Here is a 9462-nt window from a genome sequence, read left to right on the forward strand (position 1 = left end):
TGGCTTACTAGTCATGATCTCTAACTTGTGTTTATTTTCCTATAGTTTTATTGACCGACCTCAGATAGGTGTGGCTACTACATTAGTCCACTTACAATTGCTTAACATAGCGCTAAATTGCCTTATGGCACACTAACACTAACTACTAATTACTAACTTTTAATTCAAGCATTTAATTCTTGCAATTTACTTTAATGCAATTTAATTTCATGCTCATTTATTCATATTGTCTTTTCCTTTTGCTCATTTGAGCTCATATTTATGTTTATGACATTTGCCTTTTGCTCACTTGAGCACATTATTATGTAAATATATTATTGCCTAGTGTTTGTTTTGTTTTTGTTTGTGTGAACCCAATGCAAAAAGGAGAAAGGACTTAGAATTAGGACCTTACCTATGCTTAATGGAGTTCAAGAGCAACTAGGCCTCATGCCTTTAGAATGCTAAACTTGTTGAAGAGAAACTAGGTCTCATGCCTTTAGAATGCTAAATATTGAAGTTGACTTGAAAGGACCCCTAATCTAAACTCTCTCTTTGTCCATTCCTCTTATTGCATTGTGAACTTTTTGATTGTTTATTCTTGTGTGATAGGGATTCCAAATTTGAGATAGTTAGAAGGACCATTGTCATGAACATCCAAGTTAAGAGAAAGACACGCCAAATGGATATCCTAGGAGCTTGATTGAATATTTGCTTTATTGTTTGAGTTAATTGCTTGTTGCTTGCTAAGTCCAAAGGAAAGGAGCATCTTGGATCATCTTTATGATCTCAAGAAAGGAACTCCAAGGGTTTTATTCTCTTCTCTCATCTTTGCATGCTTAGGACTAGCCCTTCTCTTTTTCTCTCCACTCTAACCCAAGCCAAACTCATTTTTGTGCAAACATTGACATTGTTTTCAAAACTAGAAACCTAGGCCATATGCCTTTGATTTTTTTTTAAACTCTTTTCATTAATACTTATTTTGAATTGAATCTTAAGTCAACTTTGACTTCATTTTGTGAATACTTCTAATTTGTAAATACAACTCACTTCAAGTGATTTTTTGTGGTTCCAATGACCACCTTTGTTAAAACCTTTTCATAAACATTAGCCATAGGTTTGAGTTATCATAGTGGTTGATGTAAACCTCACCTTATCCTTAGTGATTGGACTATAAGTCTTCCATACTTATTATAAGTTGGATCCCTCACTAGTATGTTGAAGCTCTCCTCACATGGTGGATTGTTGGTTTAGGTTGAGTTTTCTCCCTTTGATGACAAAAGACCTTAAGGCTTTTGACAAATCAATTCACCAACTTATTTTTGAGATTTTTACCCCGAACTACGAGGTTTTGATCCTACCTTTGTGATGGTACGTAGGCAATGGGTTTATCCATTCAAACAACAAAATTATAAATAATTTGTATATTCTTTTCCCATCTCCCCAATCATGTTTGCACAAATATTTTCACAAATACCAACCTACCATACAACATTTGAAAAAAGGGCTCCCTTAGAGTACTAAGGATGTTTTGGGTGCTTAAAACCTTCCCATTGCATAACCAACCCCCTTACCCAGATCTCTGACATTTTTATTAGTTTTTGATTTGATAAAACTTCTCGGTTTTTGTTCGCTTTCTAACCTTTCCTTTGGATAAATAGAAGTGCGGTGGCGAATCGAATTGTATGATTTACTTTTGATTTGGTCAATAAATCTAAAGGTAACGAATACCCCGCTACAGGATCGTTATGATCCTTAAATCCTACAGCGTAAACCATATTTCGAGACTTTCCTTACAATCCCTACTCATAACTACTACAAAAGGAGCAAAAAGAAAAATCCATACCTTAGAGGGTTGAAAATGAGGAACCAAAAGCTTGTAGGGAAGTTGGGAAGATTGTGGAAGAACTTGCAGAAGTCGTAAGAACAAAAGAGAGTATGAAAATAAAAGGAGAAACTTTTATAAGGGAATTGAAGCCACAAAAGTACGAGAGAAACCTTTTAGGCTCCCGAAGAATTTTGAAAAACTCAACACGCTTCTAGCACGTAGCACTGAGGTTTTGTGTCTCAAAAAATAAATCATTATTGCTCACATTAAATACAAGCAAACATGTCCATTTGAGTTATTGATATGTGAAATTCCTAACTGACATCATGGCTAATCAAGAGACATATGGAAAGGGGTGGTGACTCACCCCAACTAAGGGGTTCACCCCATTTAAGAAGTTTGTCATCAGTTAAGTTACTCACCCCCATTAAGAAGGTCGTCTTCAATTGAGGGACTCCCCCTAATGATGATGGACTTGCATCCCATTAAGAAGACTGCCTTCAGTTGAGGGACTCGCCTCTCATAAAGAAGATTGTCTTCAACCAAAGGACTCACCCTAAGTCATGGGGCAAATCTGAAAGAAACCTTAAAACACTTCTTACTTTACAAGCCCTTGTTCTTAAGGGGGTGTGTAGTGTTATATTTCTTTAGAGTCTCAAATAAGGGCGACACCAGGGTCCTCGCCTAGTAAGGCATCGTTCGGGCGCTACCTTTACAGAGCATGAGGGGATCGCCTTTAAGGCATACAACGTGTATGATACATTTTTCTATCCACTAGACATATAAGTTGAGTCATACAACACCTTCTTTGAAAATAGATAGTCAACAGTCTCCCTCAGTCATGGAGGAACAATTACCACTTCTTAATGTTTCATAAACCTTAGGCTCGATAGTCTCTATAAATATATGTACCTTTAAAGATGTGAGACAAATCATAACTTAAACAACATAGCATATAATACATAGAATTTCACCCCATATGAGATAACATCTCTTATCACCGTAAGCACCTTAAACATCACCAAACGGAGTCTGTCACCGTCGCAAGCAAATCATAACCACCCTCATATATATATATATATATATATATTAAAGAAAATGAACCCAAAAATCAATATTCCTTCGTAGCCACGGATCAAAACATCACATTAACTAATTTACTCCCATTCAAAAGCACTTATCTATAATTCAAAATACTACTCAAAGAGTAATTAGGATTGTAATCAAGATTACCTACAAGAAATCAATAACGGAAAAATACAATTTTTTACAAAAATAACCCACGTTTTCAAGGAAATTCTCAAAATACCCCTGGTTTAAAAAAAATCCCAAACTACCCCACTTTTAGGAGGAGTCGCCAATTGAATTGGAGACTCCTCTTAAAAATTGAATGGAGGCGCCAATTGGATTGGCTAGGGCAGGTGCCCTAACCAATTGGATTAGCGCCCCTGTGTAGGACTTAAGAGAAGGCGCCAATTCAATTGGAGCCTCAATGTAAAATGCTATTTTTGTGTTATAAATAGATGCGTTATGTGAGTAATTGTTCCATATCTCAAATAATCATTTGGCAATCATGTTTGGTGTTCGTCGCCGATATGGAAAGGTGATTTATGCGAGAGACAAACCTCAAATGTTGATGCTGTTCTGGAACATCACTATGTTCGATCAACTGAAGAGGGAGCTGGTTCGTTGGTTAGATGGGAAAATACCATAAGGGGAAAAAATTAGAATTATTGAGAGACTTGACAGTATCTTTGGTTGGGTGCGAATGAAGATTGATAAGGATACTAGGGAAATGATGTTCGGTCGAGACGACATCAATTTGATTGTTGTAATCAGTTAGAAATATTTCTGTTTTTAGATAGCTTATTTTGTACTGATGTTTATTGTGAACCTCGTTGTAATAAAAACTTAATGATATATAATGATTGAAGGTTACAGAAATACAATGTTACAAAAAGCTTAAGACCTAGATGATGCTCCTCGATTGGGACAGTTGTTCTTGTTATGTCCTGGTTGACGACAGATACTACATAATCTTATCATTTTATCCGTGGAATCCATCTCTATTCTGATATGTGTGCTGTTTGGCCTTCCTTTTTTCTTTCTACGCATCTCGTCATTGTGCCAAACAATATCACCTTCATATGGAGGTCAGTAATCCTCCATTGGTAGTACCGAGAAGCTTTGATTATATACATTCATGACGGTGTCGGCCTTGTACACATCAGATAATGGCTGTAAGCATCTTGACGAGTATAAGCGCATGCTGCAATGACATGGCAGCAAGGTATGCGGAAGGCCTGGAATTTTCCACAATCGCACCAACTTCTGTTTAGTCTAACAACTTAGGCTAAATTTGGTCTCCCCTCGTTGTGGTCCATTGTTTCCTGGACGCTGAAATTTTGCCTATGATGGTTAAAGACTGTTACAGCGTGTGTGCTAGCTTTGATGCTCTCGTCTTTCATGACCTTCATGCAACACTCACTGAATACTTGCCCGAACATTAACACCGCACTCCATCTTTCACCTCTGGTTGCAAACGTAGAAGCCAACCTATAATAGATCGATCTTACCAAGACGGTTATCGGCAGATTTCGAATTCCTTTGAATACCCCATTCATGCATTCCACAAGGTTTGTTGTCATGTGGCCCCATCGACAACCTCTGTCAAATTCCCTTGTCCACTGCTCTACTGGTATGTTATTTAGCCATCTCCCTGCGTCTTCATTAGACAGTCTAATTTCATCACGATAATATTGAAATGACGGATGAGTTAGAGCATACCCAGCATTCACCACCTTCTTGCGAAGATTCTTATCTTTTATAGCACGCATGAAGTTTTGTGCAATGTGTCTGATGCAGTAGACATGGGTAGAAGGAGGTTCATGCCATTCGTTGTCATGGTTATTGTAGGCACTCTCAATGGCAGCATTTCTATCAGAAATCAAATAGAGATTGGCTTGTGGAGCCACATGCGTTCTGAGATGTCGAAGAAAGAAACCCCATCTACCAGCTGTTTCACCTTCAACAAGAGCAAAGGCAATGGGAAAGACATTGTTGTTGTCGTCTTGTGCAACCGCCATGAGTAAAGTACCCTTGTATTTGCCGTATAACCAAGTGCCATCAATTTGAATAATAGGTTTGCAAAATGCGAAACCTTTGATGCACGGGTCAAATGCCCAAAAGAGACGATGAAAGATTATATTACCTGTAGCACAGGTTCCTTCTAGCATCATCGCTGGCAATGTCTCCATAATTGCCACAGTTCCTGGGACATATGTTTTTAGTGCCCATAAAAACCGTGGCAATTCCATTTATGAATCCTCCCAGTTGCCGAAAACTTGTTCAACAGCCTTTGTCCTCGCAATCCAGGCTTTCTTGTAAGATGGAGTATAATTATATGTTGTTCTGATATGGGATATAATTATACTCACCTTCACTGATGGGTCTTTATTAACCAGCGGCAGAATGTCTTGACATATCAACGCTGCGCTTAGTTTACGGTGATCTTGTTCAACGTTAGTTGCAATGCAACTGTGAGGTGGGTCTATTGAAGCGATCTCCCAAGATTCATTTTTCTTCTTGTAAGACACAACCAAACGAAACTTACAAAGCATGTTACGACATTCGATAACATACCTTCTAGAATCAGTGTGTTTCACTGTAAAATCAGCAGAGTTGTTCATGTGGAATTTTTGATAGCCATAACACATTCTTCTTTGGTACGAAACATGTCTCCCACCTTTAATTCGCCTTCTGATCTCGGATACGGATTATAGAAAACACTGTTGGATGTTTCATCGTCGTGCATATCCATATTTGTCATGTGTTGAGGCGGGTTGTAAACATGACTAGGAGGTATTGGTGGTGGTTGATCATCATCTTCATCGTCGTTGTTCAGCATGTGATCAACCTGTATCTCGGTCTCCTCTTCTTCTTCATCAACGACGTCCACTTCTGCTTCTACTTCTGGCCATTCATCAAATTCATCTGACCATTGTGGATCAAATTCACCAGATTCATCCTGACTGGTTAGTTGAGACTGTTGAGATGGTATACATGGTTGAAGAGTAATGTACAACTCAATACAGTTGCAGCCTGAATGTTCATGACTAACAAACATGCATTCAACATCTTCATCGTCTCGTACCTTAAGGGGGAAATATTGCATTGACTATTCTAAAAAAATATTAGATTTTGATATGTGATCTTTGACACAATACCCGATCCTATACAGGATTGTATTCTTTTTTTCAAATGCAAGAAGGTTGCATTTCTCTTGATCGTGAGTCTAATGGTATCGGTGTTTCGAAAACAAAAACCATATAGCTCAGACTCATATGTTTTACCGTTGCAGTGAACGTTGACACTGTATAATGATGAAGATGACATTGTGCAGATGAAAACTATTTTCTTACTGCAGATGAATGTGAGTGAAGTGTCTTGGATGTTGATAGTAAGACACTTAAATAGAGGAGTGAAGTGTCTCACATGTTAGCTAGTTCGAAGTGACGTGTCGCACATGCAAGTTACTCCGAAGTGACGTGTCGCACACGCAAGAGATCAAGGTATACTAATTTCACGCCTTAAGTCGTACAATAATAGTTTATACTTAGATGAGCATTCTACCTAAGATGCTCGAATAATAAAAACTAGGTGTTACATTATGTTGTTAATTGGCTCGTTTTTATTTCCCGAAGATAGTGGTTCTAGCATGCATATTATGTATTTACCTTTACTTAGACATGTAGATAGACTACGAAGTTACAGTTGGGGATCTGCTTGTCTAGCCTATTGATCACGCGAAAACACATCAGTTAATTGCCTTAATCTACACTCAAAAATCACATCATTTCGATTAATATCCCGATTTTTGCGCAAGTATTCGTGTTGTTTTTGCAGGTATTTAAATCTCCATGCATTAAAGAGTAAAATGAAGAAAAGGAAGAAAAAGAAGAAGAAACAAGTAAAAAAGCATAGAAAAACCAGAAGAACAGAAAAAGCAGATTTTGCTGATGTGACGACCGCCACACATTCATGACGCTCGTCACGGCCCAGACTGTGACGACCGTCACAGGCCCATGACGAGCGTCACACGGCCACAAACTGCGCTTTGAAGCAGTCAGCAACAGGCACCCAAAAGTGCCTATATTTCCTCCAACAAACTTTTCCCACGATTTCCTCTCTCAAGACCAAGTGTTCCTTGAATTCCTCAACTACCAAGACCTAATGGACACTATATAAAGGACCCAATTGGGAAAAATTGGGGACGCCTACTTTGATTTGACACTCTGCAATTTAATTTCCAGTTTTTAGCATTCAACATTTTTTTTCTTTCTTTCCAGCAACCTTGTTTCCGTTGCCTTATTGTATTCGTCATTCTTTTCATAGTTTCCCTTTTCCAGTTAGTTTTCCAGTTAGCCATAGTAGTAGTTTCCTACACTGGGGAACTACTACACTTTATTTAATTTTAATTAGTAATCTATATTGAAGAAGCAAAGCCTACCGACTTGTGGAAGACTGCTCAAGTGCTCCAAGAATCATTATACTCTGTACTTCGATCTCCAGGTTTTTATTGAATTATTATTATTATTTCCCATTTATTGTTATAAGCATGTTTGCCGCTGAGTTAATCTGTTTATGCCTTGCGATTGCTTTGATTAATATGTCCGGTTAAACTACCTGTATCGGTATGTAGCAACTTAATTTGATGGGATTTAATAATAACCAGTGAAAACCCTTTTTCTTAAATAACCTTTTAGGCTGAAGTTTTTAATATGAATTTAATTAACTTTATCACAAAAGCGTGAAAAGCTATTTAATACGATTTTGCCACGAGAGTGGGGAATTAACTAAGGTGAGAACCAACAATCGCGAGAGCGTGAGGCTCGAGCTGGATAGTAAAAATTAGGCATTGGGTTTAAAAACAGCGAGAGCACTTTAAAAACAATTAGAATTTATTTATTTTCAAAAAGTAATTTTGACTTCAAATGGGACAGCGAGAGCGTACATTCTGACTTAAGGTTATAGGTCAAATCAACAACCACGAGAGTGTGAGATAAAGTCTTTTAAATAAACATTTTCTACTGAGAGATATTTGACATTTAAACTATTCACCGGTGACTTATCGAATCCCAGACGATTAATGCGCTGCATACTGATTCCTTCCTTTAATTCTTTCTTAAAACCGAAAATTTCCCTTAGATTTACTATATTACCCCCGAACTCTTACTAATCAATTCCCTTAGCTAAACATAGTGACGTTAGCAGCACTAATTTGACCATAGGTCCCTGTGGGATCGATATCTTTTAAAACTAAAGCGACTAGACTGTGCACTTGCAGTCAAGTACCCGACAGACTATATTTTATATATAGCCACGACAAGCATCAAGTTTTTGGCGTCGTTGCCACGGACCTGTTTTAGTCGAATAGTGTGATTCTTCCGTTGCACGGTATAGACTAAGGTAAAAAACAAAAACTTATCTTCTTTCCTTTTCTTTCCCTGATTGTATGCCAAGTACTCGCTCACAAGGCGATAACTTAGCACCACCAATCCCTGAATTAGAGTGTTTCCTATACGTGAGACGCCGAATACAAGAATATCAACAAAAGTGTGGTATTCTCGATATCTCATTTCCTCTTAAATCAGAAGAAAAACCAAACATGGCTGACGAAGTACCACAGAATCGTCCTCTCAAATTCTACGCTACCCCATCTCAACAAGAACCTCACAACAGCATTGCTGCCCCCGCTATTAATCGAAACGATTTCGAGCTGAAACCCTCACTCTTATCAGCCGTCCAACAACATCAATTTGCTGGAAATCCAACAGAAGATCCTAATGAACACCTGACCAAGTTTGTGCAGTACACGGATACTGTAAAAACGAATGGTGTATCTCAAGATGCGATAAGACTGCGCCTTTTTCCCTTTTCTCTAAGAGACAGAGTTTGGGCTTGGTTGCAATCCTTGCCCTCCAACTCCGTTACAACATGGGAGGAGCTGAAGAACGTCTTCTTATCCCGATACTTTACGCCGAGCAAAACTGCTATGCTGAGAGCTCAAATCAACGGATTCAGGCAAAAAGATGTGGAATCTCTCTACGAAGCGTGGGAGAGATACAAGGACATGATGAGGATATGTCCACATCACGGTCTAGAAGACTGGGTGATCATTCACACATTTTATAATGGGCTTCTGTACAACACAAGACTCACAATAAACGCTGCCGCGAGCGGTGCACTTATGGATAAGCCATACACTAAAGCCTATCAACTCATTGAAAACATGGCCCAAAACCATTGCCAATGGGGTGGTGAACGAACTCCAGTGGAAAAATCCCAGACTAAGGGTGGAATGTACGAAATCAGTAGCCTTGACCATGTTCATGCAAAGGTAGATGCCCTTGTCCAAAAATTAGATAACTTGACCATACCACCCGCAGCCACCGTGGCTGATGTAACTCCAAACTGTGAGCTATGTGGAAATCCTGGACACACTGCACCAGAATGTCAAATATTAGCAGGAGTCCCAACTGATCAAGTGAACTACACACAAGGAAATCCCTATTCAAATACTTACAACCCTGGTTGGAAAAACCATCCCAATTTCTCGTATAAGAATAACAATGCCCTTTATGCACCTGGACAAA

General features: G+C 38.6%; 1 non-coding gene across 1 annotated transcript; it reads right to left on the reverse strand.

The window, feature by feature from the left end:
* Window positions 1–8861: 8861 nt before the first annotated feature.
* On the reverse strand, window positions 8862–8968 carry LOC127077836 (small nucleolar RNA R71). Its single transcript, XR_007787605.1, has one exon. It is a non-coding gene; the product is annotated as a small nucleolar RNA R71 (small nucleolar RNA).
* Window positions 8969–9462: the final 494 nt, after the last annotated feature.

Source organism: Lathyrus oleraceus, chromosome 4, assembly GCF_024323335.1.
Source record: "Lathyrus oleraceus cultivar Zhongwan6 chromosome 4, CAAS_Psat_ZW6_1.0, whole genome shotgun sequence".
NCBI lineage: Eukaryota > Viridiplantae > Streptophyta > Magnoliopsida > Fabales > Fabaceae > Lathyrus > Lathyrus oleraceus.